Raw genomic sequence first — 8,782 nt, forward strand, 5'->3', positions numbered from 1 at the left:
CAACTTAGTCTTGCCCCCCACAACCCCCCAACCATCTCATTCATGCTTTAGAGTAACTGTTGACCGTTTGGTTTCATAGGGATAATTTTTCAAAAGAGTGCAGTATTCAAGGGTGACATTCTTTACTTTTTGAGCTAAACTTCTGCTGAGTGAAAAGGTGACTTCAGGGGATACTTTTGGTTTGAGATTTAACGAGTATCTCAGGGCAATAGTCTCGGGGGTTCCTCCAGTCTCAATGGGTTCTGTAAGTCTGAATTTTTTGGGAATTTAAAATTCTGTTCCATATCTTTAAAAACTTTTGAGCATTAATTTTCTTATGTTTTAAAATGGAAGCCGTATCTCCTGTCTTACTAATCCCACAGCAGTGAAAATCAGGAGTAATAATAAATTAGAAAGCTGAAAAGTTCTATTAGAAATGTTATGGAGAGAAATGGGCAATGACCTCAAAACTCTTCTGCAAAGTAGCAAGTCTTCACTCCATTTGACGTACTGCTTTATTTTACTTTTCTTCTACCTTCTCTAATTTTTCCTCTTATTCCTTATTGTCATTTGGAAAGTTCTGAATGCTGGTGACGTAGCATTGTAATGAGCATTTAATTGTTTTATGTTTTATTCATCTGTGTAATTTTTACTTTTTTTTTTAAAAAAGCTGTCATTTTCTGTATACCTACACCTGGTTGCCCAATGATTAAGCCATCAGCTGCTAACCAAAGGTCGGTGGTTTGAAGCCGTTCTGCAGGAGAAAGATATGGCATCCTGCTTCCATAAAGATTACAGCCTTGGAAACACTATGGGGCAGTTCTACTCTATCCTAAAGGGTTCCTATGAGTTGGAATTGACTCGATGGCAATGACTTATTCCTTAGTTATGTCTTTGTGTGGCACAAACGTTTTGCACTCAACTACAAACCTAAAGATTGACAGTTTGAATCCACCCAGCAGCTCTGTGGAACAAAGGCCTGGTGATCACCTTTCATAAAGATTACAATTCTACTCTGTAACATGTAGGGTTGCCATGAGCTGGAATATACTGGTCGTTCCCTCTCATTACCTGAGCTCTTAGATCACCGTCCTTCCTTTCACCACATCTGTCACTATTGTTAGTGGCTTCTTATCCATTAACATGATTCATCTAATATCTTGGGTTTTCCATGTTTTGACCCCCTCAGCTTCAGCAAACTTTTCTCCTGATCCAAGTCTTTCATTCACGCCTATGGATATTCCTGGGATCTTGTCATTTCTAATAACTGCACCACTTCACATTTAAGAATCCCACTCTCTGATCTACCATTCTAGTTTTCCAGCTCATTTCCTTTAGAAACTTTCCCCACCCTACCCACCTGCAAACTCTCTATCAACATCATGGGAATGTCTGATCCATTATCCATACTCTAAATATTTTTAATCACCCCCTTTTCCTCTCTTCCTTCCTTATCTGGTTTAGATTCCATGGCTCACATCATAACTACTTCCTTGCTAATGCCTTTGTCACCTTTGCCTCTCTTTTCCTGACAAAGCTACAAATCTCCTTTGTACCTCTCCCTTGGCAAAACTCAAACCCTGGTTAAACTTAACTATCTGTTTACTCCATGCCTTTCTCAAGCAAAGCTGTTGGAGAAAAATCCAATGGGAACCCATCACTGCCAGAAAATCCTCCATACTCTTACAGTGAATTAACATTTTTTTATACCCTCTCAGATGACTTTCCTACCTTTTCTCTCTTAAAATTTTCAACAACCCATCCCCTTCCCACTTTCTGCTGATGCCCTTGACTCATACTCATTGAGAAAGTAGGTGCAATAAGATGGGAACCACCTCATCCTTACCACACTAAGTATATCAAATTATTCCTTTCTTCTTATTTCATTAAGAGAAGTGTCCCTGCTTTCATCTAAGACTACTTGTTCTATGGGTTGTTCTCTACTAGTTATAGAGATTTCCTGGATTATAACCATTGGCACAAACATCCGTTAATAACATCTACTTAAAAAATCCTTTCTTGATCTTATATACCTCTCTGGCTACTGCCCAGTTTCCCTACTCTCACTGTGGCAAACCTGAAAAGAAGTGTCTATGTTCTCTTTCTTCACTCTTTCCCTTCTCTTCTAACCCACTGCATTCAGGCATGTGTCCGAACCACTCTACAAAGATGGCTGGTTAAGATCACCAGTGCCTTCATCACCAATTCCAGTACTTTGTTCTTTTTTACTCCTTTTCTCAATAGCATTCGACACAGACAACCACTGCTTCCTTCTTGGAAAACCGGGCTACTTATTTTTCTTATCTTTCACTGGCCACTTTTCAGTTTTCTTTGGGACACTTTTTTATCCACCCATCTGTCCCTAACTGATGAATGCCCCAGGGTCTATTCCTCAGTCCTCTTCTTCATCTACAGTCTTTCCTAAGTGAAATCCATCAGTCCTTAGCTTTTACATGTCTTCTGTATGCTAATAACAACCAAATGTTTACCTTCAATCCTGATCTTTCATATAATCAACTGCTTTGCATTGTCTGTTTGGACTTGGAATAGGAATTTGAAAGTTTACATATCCCAAACAGAACCTTGGTGTCCCTCACAACTCACACCTACTTTGCATCTGTTTTTATCAACTCAGCAAATGATACTACCATTTACCTAAGAGTTTTCTCACACTCAACATCTAATGCATTAGCTAATTCTGTCAGCCCTGTCTCCAGATTATATAGCCAGATGCTCACTAGTGCAGTGAAAGTGGAATAGCATGTGATGAGTGTGGGCTCTGCCTGACAGAGATTTGGAACTTAATAAATATTTCTTGAATGACTGAATCTCCATTCATATTGCCTGGTTTACTGCATCAGTCTCCTAACTGGGCTTGCAGTCTTCACTCTTGCTTCCCTCTACAATCCATTCTCTACCCAAACTCATGGTTACCTTTGTAAAAGTATGAATGTGACCGTATTCCTTCCCTGCTTAAAACATTCCAATGGGCTTATTGTGGCTGTTAGAACCACACTCCATATCTTAGTGTAAAAAGCCTTTCATGATTTGGCTCCTCCCAACCTCTTGATCCTGCCTACCATCATTCACTACTGGCTGCTTTGCAATCTGTTATACAAGCTACTCTCCCTGTGTTAGGAATTTCATGTTTCTTTTGCCTGGAATATTCTTTCCTAAGATCTTCATGTGGCTGCTACCTTTTCATCATTCAAGTCTCAGTTCAGATATCTCCCCAGAGAAGTTTCTTCTAACCTCCTAGCTAAAGATCTGTACTTCCAGGTCATGTTTTATCAAATCATCCTAATTTATTTTCTCCATAGAATTTTCTGTGATATGAAATTATTTTATTTGTTCATTTATGTGTTTATTTTCTATGTTACTCTAGAAAAATCTATGTTCTCTGAATAGAGACCATGTCTGTCTTGTTTGCACAGCACCTAGTGCCTGGCATACAGTAGGTCTTAATGCATGTTTATTGGATAAATAACTGAATTTTCTGGTATATACACTATCTTGCTTCCATTTTCTTACTTTCTCCCAACTTTTTATTTTCTCTTCTCTTTTGCTACCAGCTTGGAAAGTTCATCTCTCTCTCCCTGTCTTTTTTTTTTTTTGGTAAACAAAAACATGACAATTTTTATAGCTAGAACTAGAGAATATAAGAGTTATAAGGGATTTTAGAGACAACCTAGTCTAATTTTTTAATTTTACAGTTGAGAAAACTAGGAAATATGTCTTATCTGATATTCTAAATGAGTTGGAGGCAGTCATGACACTAGCACTTGACTCCTGACTCCCAGCCCAGTTTGCTGCTTCTTTGCCACAAAAACCTTCCCTGTGCTTATTTTTAGTTTTGAAAATCTCTCAAGCTTTTGGTTTATCAAATTGGTGAATTCCCTCAGTATAAATGGAGGATTATTTTGGTTTTCAGATGAATGAAATTATATTGTCTTAGTCACAGCAGGGGCAACCCGTTGTACTCTTTCTTCTTTGGAGGGTTTTTATGGCAATCTTATCCAGCATAAACCAAACCAAACCTGTTGCCGTTGAGTTGATTCTGACTCACAGCGATCCTACAGGGCACAGTAGAATTGCCCCATAGGATTTCCAAGGCCGTAAATCTTTATGAAACCTACTGCCACATCTTTCTCCAGCGGAGTGGCTGGTGGGTTCAAACCACCAACCTTTTGGTTAGCAACAGAGTGCTTAACCACTGTGCCACCAGGGCTCCTTCTCCAACATAGGTCACCTAGAAATTTTGCAGGACAGTACAAAGATCTGAGTTTATTATTTAGCATGAAATAACATGAAGATAATTTATTTTGTTCCCATAGTCAATTATACTTTCCAGGACTTAATTAGATGAAAACAAAGCAAAACTAAATAAAATCTGTTTTGATTGGAAAAAGTAATATAGATTGAGCTTAATAGTTTTCAAAGGGCACGCTTTAAGAGTCATGTATGTGTGTATATATATACTTATACACACACATACAACATATATATATATATATATATATATATATATATATATAAACAGCTTTATTCATGGTAAGGAGTTATATATAGCACAGTAATGGACTAGCAGATAATTTTGAGATTTAGATGAATTAATTCACATTTTAAGATTTTCAGAGTAAATTTTTAAAATTAAAGTAATTTTTTTATACATGCACAATCTCCTCAATTTCTTGAAACAAACCTTTTATTAAAAAAAAAAAAAACCCTCTAGTTAGAAAAGTAAATATATTTAGTGGTGTCCTGGGGGTAGTGGGACAAGAACAAGACTTGGAATCGAAAGGCCAGTGTTAGAACCTCGGTTTTACCTCTTACTAGCTATGTGCCTTGAGAAAGTTAAATAATACCCTTGAACTTCAGTTTTCTCATCTGTAATGCCTATAAATGTAGACTCAATAAACGTGATCTTCTCTAGTTCTAACTTTCCCCTCTCTCCTCACCCCCATTCCCCATCCTCTTCACGAGTCTCTTTACTCTTCCCTCCTATTTATAAGTTAGTTTAAGAAACTATAATTGTTTTTGCTGAAACCATGTATGAGCTAAAACCATTTTAGCCCACCCTCTACTTTTTTTGTTAATTAGGGGGCTTTTCATTTCGTTCATGAGTGAGCTTTTCAAGCTCTCATCAATTTCAGATAAAATGTTCAATGATGGGAAAGGAAGGGAAGACAGACGACAAGAAGCTTTGCAAGGTTAAGGAACATTCCCCAGCTCTGTGACACACCAAAGAGAATTTGAATTAGGAAATAGAAAACAAACTTAACCTTTTGTTCTCCTAGAACTCAAGACAAACAAAAAAGTTTATGTGGCGTTTGTGGTTCAGGGAGACAGGAGGTTAGGCATCTCGTCCATTGCTGCCAGTCAGACTTGGGGACACTTCCAGGGAAGGTTACCCTTTCAAAGCTTTGAAATTCTCAGAAGACTGGTTTTGTCTCTTATAATGTATTATCTCATCTGTCTCTCATAATGTATTACCTCCATTCTTGTCTCAGTTTTCGTACTCACTCCTTGTTCTCTTTCTTTTTAATTTACTCTATTTTCCTCCTAATCATCCCAGCACTACAGATTTGGAAACTGGTTTAGTTTCTTGGTGACATGCTATTATAATAAGCCACTAGAAATTTTCATTTACTTTCTATACTTTTTGGCTGATTTTTGATGTGTCTGGGTTAGGTAGAACAAAGAAACCAGAGAAATGTCAGCCTCAAAATTATGATGTGTCTCAGTGGAAGAAGTCTGGGAAGTATAGGAAAATGTCCTCTAGATTAAATGCAGCTAAAAGTCAACAGAATTGAAGAAAAGAGAAGGAACTTACCCAGACTTGATCGAGATATTGCTGCAACAAAACAGACAAACAACAAAAATGAGATTTCACAGAGCAGCTCTGGTTGCACAATGGTTAAAGTGCTTCACTATTAACAGAACGTTTGGTGGTTCAAATCTACCAGCTACTCCATGGGAGAAAGATGTGGCATTCTGCTTCATAAAGATTTACAGCCTTGGAAACACTGTGGAGTGGTTCTACTCTGTCCTATACGATTGCTATGAGTTGGAATCAACTCAACTGCAGTGGGTTTTTATCTTGGGAAGAGGTTGTGGGAAAGAGAGCATCAATGGGACCCTTGGTTTTCATCCAGCTTTCTATTACCAGCTGCAGTGCAGTGTGGCAGGCAAATAAGTATCCAATTATGGATTGGTGTTTAGGTATAGACTTCAGACTTTTATATACACGGGGCTTATGAGGGACTCAAATGATAACCAGTGAGTTCAGACACTAAAGTTAAAAGGCATTTGAGAAAACTATCACCATGATAGACAGTACCCACAACAAGTAGGACAAGGCAAACAAAAAGAGCAAGTCAAATGGGATTTTCAAACAAGTGTATTTCAAATGTTAAGTGATACAAAGGAAGAAATAGAATCTATGAAGCACAGAATGAATGGAATGGAAAATCTTGAGTTTTGAGGATAAGTGGAACAAATCTCACATTCAGGCACATCATAATTAAAATGTATAATACTACGATAAAAGGAAACTCTTAAAACTATATTTACTTAGGAACAATCATCAAAATAGTGGATTCTTACCAACTATAATAAATGCCAGAAGAAAATGGAGTAAATATTCAAAGTGCTAAGAGAAAATAATTGTCAGTTCTTTACTCAGCTGAACTCTCATTTAAGGCTGATGGTGAAGTAAAGCTATTTTCAGCCAATTCAAAGGCTTAAAAAAGTTTTCAACCACAGATAAATCTTAAAGAACCATTAAAGGAATGTATTTGGGCAATAAGTGAAAGAGGAAAAGCATAAGATGCAGCAAAAAATGATAAACAGAAAAAATGTTGAGACAGTAAGTCTGAATATATATTAACTGTAAAAAAAGTAAATGATTATTTCATTTTTAAAAACAATACCATAAAACAACCTGGAGGATGTGGAAAGAATAATTTGGAGGGAAGATGTTCAAAAAAGATAGTATGGGAAGAAGATAAAGATTTTGATTATCTTTAGACTTTTTTTTGTTTTAGAAAAACAGTATGCATGTTACAAATATAAGGATGAATAAAATAAAAGCCACAAAAATAGCTAAAGCAAAACAAAGGGAAGAAGGAAATCCAAAAGTCCAAAAGAGGGTAAGAAAGAAGAATAAAAGAAAAGAAAAAAACATGATAAATAGAAAATACAATAAAAATCAGCAGAACTTAGATCAAATATATTAGTAATAAGTGCAAAATGGACTAAATTAATCTATGAAAAGACAGAAAATTGATTCCTTCAAATTGTGTTGGTGAATACTAAATATACTGTGGACTTCCAGAAGAATGAACAAAACTCTCCTGGAGGAAGAACAGCAAGAATGCTCTTTAGAAGCAAGGATGATGAGATTTCCTTCTCACTAACTTTGGACATGTTATCAGGAGGGATCAATTACTGGAGAAGGATGTCATGTTTGGTAAAGCAGAGGGTCAGTGGAAAAGAGAGAGACCCTCAATGAGATGGACTGACACAGTGGCTACAACAGTGGGCTCAAACATAGCAACAATTTTGAGGAAGTCCTAGGATCAGGCAATGTTTCTTTCTGTTATACATAATGTGGTTATGAGTCAGAGCCAACTTGATAGCACCTAACAACAACAACGTGAACAAAGTCAAGCAATATGCTGTTTAGAAGAGACCCAACTGAGACGAAAACAAACTCTAAGATTCAAAATGAAAGGATGGAAAATATATATAAGAGGCAAATACCAATTACAAAGTTGGAGCAATACTAATATCAGATGATGTAAAATTTATGGCAAAAATAGTCATGGAGATTATTATTATACAAAGCAAAATAAAAAAAGAAGATAAGACAATTATGACCTTACATGCATCTAACAATAAACAATCAAAATATACAGAGGAAAAATAAACAATGTTAGAAAGAGAAATGGATATCAAAAGGAGACAATTATAATTGGAGGTTGAAATATATAACTTTGGGGTATGGTGTTATAGCAGCATTTAAAAAGACTTTTATAGCTGTAAATATTTATACTAGAAAATAATGTGTGAAAATTAATTAAGAGTTTGAACTTAGTAAACTAGACAAAGGGACAAAAATAAAGTCAAATAGAAAGAGGAAAATACTAAAGATAAAAGCAGAAATTAATCAAACAAGAAACAAAGAACCAGTAGATGTTCAACAAAACCAGAACTGATTTCTGAATAGATCAATAAGTAATAATTATCTCTGACATGAATAATCAAAGAAAGGAAGAAGATGCAAGCCAATCATATTAGGAATAAAAATAAGACATACCCATAGACACAATAAACAGTTTTTTAAATCATAAAATAATTTTATGGCAATAAATACAGAAAAAGCATTAATTAAAATCCATACAGTACTCATTCATGATAAGATTTTTGAAAGCAAACTAAAAATAAAAATGTAATTTCCTTAACCCAATAAAAGGGAGCTGCCCGATGGAAGCAAGCCTCACACTAAGTGATACAGCCAGAGGCATTCCTGTTGAGTCAGACAAATGCCTGTAATTATTACCAGTGTCAACATTGTCCTGGATTTTGGAGCAGAACAATAAGAAAAACAGTTAGTTAAAAAGATTTAAGAATTGGAAAATAAGACTCAAAATTGTCAGTTTTCAGATGAGATAGGGCACGTTCAGGGTGGTCCAGTACAGCTAGATGGTGCCCGGCTACCACCACTGACTGCTCTGACCAGGATCACAACAGAGGGTTCTGGACAGAGCTGGAGAAGGATGTAGAGAATAATTCTAACCCA

General features: G+C 36.2%; 1 protein-coding gene across 1 annotated transcript in view; it reads right to left on the minus strand.

Annotated features, from left to right (window-relative positions):
• The window catches only part of TSBP1 (testis expressed basic protein 1), a gene marked incomplete at its 5' end in the record, with an annotated part of 67,176 nt that overhangs the window by 47,812 nt on the left and 10,582 nt on the right, over nucleotides 1-8,782 (minus strand). The gene's annotated exons all lie outside the window — the stretch shown is intronic.

The sequence above is a fragment of the Trichechus manatus genome, unplaced genomic scaffold, assembly GCF_000243295.1.
Source record: "Trichechus manatus latirostris isolate Lorelei unplaced genomic scaffold, TriManLat1.0 scaffold00390, whole genome shotgun sequence".
NCBI lineage: Eukaryota > Metazoa > Chordata > Mammalia > Sirenia > Trichechidae > Trichechus > Trichechus manatus.